This window comes from Solanum tuberosum, unplaced genomic scaffold, assembly GCF_000226075.1.
Source record: "Solanum tuberosum cultivar DM 1-3 516 R44 unplaced genomic scaffold, SolTub_3.0 scf00422, whole genome shotgun sequence".
Classification (NCBI taxonomy): Eukaryota; Viridiplantae; Streptophyta; class Magnoliopsida; order Solanales; family Solanaceae; genus Solanum; species Solanum tuberosum.
Genome location: NW_006239341.1, coordinates 108,254 through 113,478, shown reverse-complemented (window position 1 = coordinate 113,478; position 5,225 = coordinate 108,254).

Genomic DNA, 5,225 nt, shown 5'->3' with positions numbered 1-5,225 from the left:
CCGGATCAAATAACACATTAGCCATTTAGTCACATACAAGAATAGTACCTGTGATCACTGCGTCAGAAGACTCTGCCTTGCTCTTGCCCGGAAAGGTATAACACTGAGCCATGTCATCTTGACGGGTGACTTCCCTATTTGGCTGCGCCGTACCTCTACCTACTACGTTACTATTTCCCCGACCTTCATGGCCTCGCTGATTTCCTCGCCGCCCACCTTGTGGATGTCCTCGACCATTATTACCATTTCCCGTGGGTACCACTGCTCTAGTCTGCTGCTTTGCGGAATCTAACATGCGAGGGTGGGGAAAATTTCTCCTCATATGCCCAAGTTCTCCACAGTTATAACAAGTGCGATCGAAAGATGGCCTACTGTCCGCCGAAGGTGCGGCTCCCTGGCTATCTTGAATAAAATTCTGAGGTAGAGTTCCCTAGTAATTACCTGTAGAAGCAGGCATGGTGGACTGAATTGGCCGGACTGAAAGTGTCGGCCTCCACGAACCTCTAGAGTAGGAACCCTGAAAGTTACCTGTGCTCTTAGCTTTCTTAGCCAACGCCTTAGCTTGTCCATCTCGTCTTAACCCCTCTACTTTCTTCACAAAATCTGTTACCTCATCAAAACTTTTCCCCGCTGAAGTCATGTGCATAGACAATACCAGTAACTCAGAATTCAGTCCCTTAACAAATAGACGGATCCTCTCTTCCTCAGTAGTCACCAATTGCGTAGCATATCTAGACAAATCATGGAACTTAGCCTCATAAGCAGCCACAGTCATACCACCTTGCCCCAAATCTATGAACTCATCCTTCTTATGATTTTTTAAGGTTCGGGGTACATACTTTTCCAAAAATAGAGCATGCAATTGGGTCCAAGTGAGTGGGGGTAAAGTTGATGATATGTATTCCAGATATGTTTTACACCACTATGGAGCCTAGCCCTGAAGTTGGAAAGTCACAAACTCTACTCCATGCTGATGGACAATTCCCAACTTATGAAGCCTCTCATAACAATCTAGGATGAACTCATAAGCGTCCTAACTCACAGAACCATGGAGCACCGGTGGTTTCAATTTCATGAACTTAGTCAACATTTCGTGCTCATTCCCAGTCATTACCGGACCCAACAAAGGATGGAAAAAGGCATTAGTACCTAATGCTGCATCTCCCCTAGGACTAGTAACAGTAACGGGGCGGTTGGTTAGGGGTTGCATAGCTTGCACTGCTGGACGAAGTCCAAGACAAACCAATCCTTTCAGAAACGACATGATTTGCTGAGCTAACAGTGGGTCTAAGAGAGGAATACATGTAGTCTCAACCTACACCTCTTCCTCTTGTCCAATATCCTCATCATTCTCAACCTCTACATTCTTCTCTATCTCTTCATGGTGCGCAGGAGGATTCTCATTTCTGAGAGCATTCTCAACCGGAGCTCCACCTCTAGTGGGTTCTACCCTTCTACAGCCTCTACCCCTTGATCTTCCTCTACCCTTGCCTCGACCGCGACCTCTTGCTGCAGACTCCTCAGCGGGCTCGTTGATGGGAGGTACGGGCCTGACACCGTTGAAGTGAGTGTTAACCACATGTGGACAGAAGAGTGAATGAGATTAGATACCAATTTGGATCACTAGATACCAATTGGAACCAAGTTGTAGGACGAAATGAGACAAGAGAAAACAGAGAGTTTTCCTAAAGTCCTATAGCCTCTCGAAGAAAAGTACAGACGTTTCCGTACTGTTCCACAAGACTCTGCTAGACTTGTTTTGGTACATCGAGATTAACGAACCTAGGGCTCTGATACCAACTTTGTCATGACCCAGACCATTGTGATTGACACCCACACTAACCCTCCGATGGGAGAACCAAAATTACAGTCCAACTAATCAACTTAACCAAAGTACTACGCATTTAAAGCTACAGAAGCAAATTTAAATAACTATATAATTAATACGGAGTCCCCATAAACTCCAGAATTTCAACTAACATCTAACAACTAATGTGGAAATAACCCCTAGAACCTGAAAGTCAATGTGCCAAAACTCTACTAACGACAAGTCTAAGAACAAGGGGTACAACCCCGAAACTAAACAACAACTAAAACAATGTCTAAGTCCGAACAAATTGGACTAAACAAAATACGAAGGATCCATGGCAGCCTGAAAGAAACTCGAATTCGATCTTGATCACCGATCTCCTAAGTGAGGTCTGTCAGTAGCCGCCTGAAGATGCCATGTACTCAACAAAGAAGGAGAAAGTGCAGTATCAATACACAACCACAGTGTACTGGTAGGATCACACAACTATTCTAATAAGTGAAACATACATAAACAGTTACAACATAGTAAAATAGGCATATACCGAACATATACAATATCAGTCATCATTTCAGGAACAACGTACAATTCCACATTCTCAAAAATGCGCATATATGACAGGTCAATGGTCCTCTCATGGAACCCAATTTAATGGTCCTCTCATGGAATCCATACCAAAACTGTTAGTGTGCCGGATCGTGACACCCGATCCAAGTTAGTATGTCGGAACGTGACACCCGATCCAAGTTAGTGTGTCGGATCGTGACACCGTTCCAATATGTATGTCGGTACGTGACATCCAATCCCAGTTAGTGTGTCGGAATGTGACACCCGTTCCATTCAACAAGCCACAATCACAATCACAATCACAATCACAATCACAATCACAATGTACATTCTCACAATCTTGCAATCAAGTGTTGATTCATGGCATACAATCCTTCATTCATATTCAATTACGATTAGTGTGATTAATAGTGCAACATTCACATACATACATGTATTTTAATGAAGCAATTACTAACATACATCACACAAACATGAAATCGCAACCATCACCTACCTCAAACAAAGATTGAACCCCTAAGAAACTTGATTCTTCCCTTTTCGGATTCTTTTCGCTTGTTCTTGGTCTATAAATAATAAATATAACGCGAGCATCAATAAACGAGACCTAATTACCCAAATTATAATCAATAATATAAACCCTAGGCTAAACCCTTGATCCCCATACCTAGGTTAGGGCTTTTTCAACCATAATTTGTAGATCAAAATCCTCCCCCATCGATGATTACCCAAGAAACTAGGTTCTACAGATCGAAAAATGGATTCGGGGAGTAAAAACTTACCTTTGGTACTAGAAGAGATGGAAAACCTTCAAGAAATATCCATGGGTCATTCCTTAGCTCTTAAGATCGAATTTTGCAGAATAATAACGTTTTTGAGGTTTATTTCCGACTTAAGTCACGACTGGCCCGCTACGACGGACCCAGTCCTGCCACAACGGCCCCGCCCTAGTGGGATTAATCCCGCCCTAGCGGCTTACATGGAGACAGAACCTCAGAATTTGAGTTCCAAACTCCCATTTCACAACACACCTTCAACCCATGACACTCAGAAACTACCCGTTCGCGCTAGCATCAGTTTCGGGAGTTCTACTCTCTCGAATTTGATTATGTAAAGTCGTATGAGTTCCTTAACGTCTTAGCTATCTACTTATGTGATCAAATTCATAATTAGATCTCCCAGTTGTTACCAAATTTCCCTAGACCTTACTGACTCCGATTTTTTCCAAATCTAGACTAGGTTGGGTAATTTCAAGTTACTACCAAAAATATTTCTGGCCCAAAATTTTTCCTCGTTGGCTTTTCTATAGCGACGGGAGCAGGTAGTTACAATACATACATAATAATTTTAATTTTGCATGTATAGTCTAATTTTTTGCCAAAAGGATTTTGGATAAACTCTTTCCCACCCACTCGGCTCTGCCACTACCACTGTCACTGCCACTACCTAGGAGAAAATAAACTTATACTTCGAATACTATGAGGGAATAATTTTTTTTAAATACACATTGTAACATCTCGCAATTTGAAATAACTAGGAAGAAGCTAATAATTGAAAATAGTCATTTTTGGAAAGAATGAAAATCTGGAAAATTTGTTTAAGTTAGGAAAAGTTGAGTTTTGGCCAACTTCAAACAACCATAACTCCTATCTCAGGATGATTTAGGTGTACTTTCAGATATGGTTGGAAATCTCTTGGAATGATCTTTCTAACGCCGCTGAATTTACGCGATTTCGAGTTTGTATGAGTAAGTTATGCCCTTTGGAAGTTGGGTTGTTGGATTAAGGAAAGTCTAATCCGGATTTTGGAAGGGTAATTTAGTCTTTTCCTTACCTAATTATTCTAATTCGTTTTTAGGAGTTTAATTGGGGTAAATTCATATTTTAGTCAGTTTAGAAAAGTGAACTTTACGCCAGGGCTTGGAGAAGAGGAGAAAATAGGAGAGATGAGAAAAACATTCAAGATTCGTTGATTTCGTCAAGGTTAGCTTGTGGATTTCGTCGGGGTGATCCCTACAAGGTATGTGAGTTCACATAGCTTTGGGTTAGTTCACCCACGTGCCAATCATGATTCAATTCAGCGAAATAATGTTTAATTTGAAAGTAAATCCTTTGAGTTCTTGATGAAATTCGTTTGAATTCCTATGGGTTGTGTTGTTGAAGTTTCTTAATGATTTGATTCATGTTTCCAGGTGAAATTTCGAGTTGAATCTATTGTATATTGAGGGTATTAGTGATTCAAAGTGTTTGGGGAAAGAACTAAGTGAAATTAGAGGGTTTAGAGATGAAAACGAAGGAGAAAAGTCGGAGTTTTCTGGGCAAGGGCATGGGGAGCCGCACCTCTCAGAGCACCCCACTTCAGATTTTGAAGTTTGGGCTCTGGGGTGATGCGCCAGCCAGAGCGCCACAACTTCAACTCTGAAGTTTGTGCTCTGGCGCCCCGCGCCTCTCAGAGTGCCAAGGTCGCCAGTTCTTCCCATTTCTTCCCCAATCTTTCGTACTAGTTCCTTAGCAATGTACCTATGTTTCTTAGTTGATTCCAACACTCTTAGGTGCATCTAAACATCATGAAATCATCCATAAACATGAGATCATGAACTTTGAATCCATACTTCGATTCAAGGAAAGTTAAGAGTCAAGTCTAGAAGTCTAGAGTCAAGTCAAAGAGAAGTTTATAAAGTTTTGAAAAGTCTTTAACAAACGTTTTAACTTTGTTTTAAGACTGAAGTTTCAAGTTAAGCAAAGAGGAAAGAGTTGAGTTCATTTCCCAAAAAGCTATAAGGGAACTAAGTATTTCCAAAGAGTTTATAATTTTTTTCACATTTGAGCAAGAAAAGGGAACATCGATT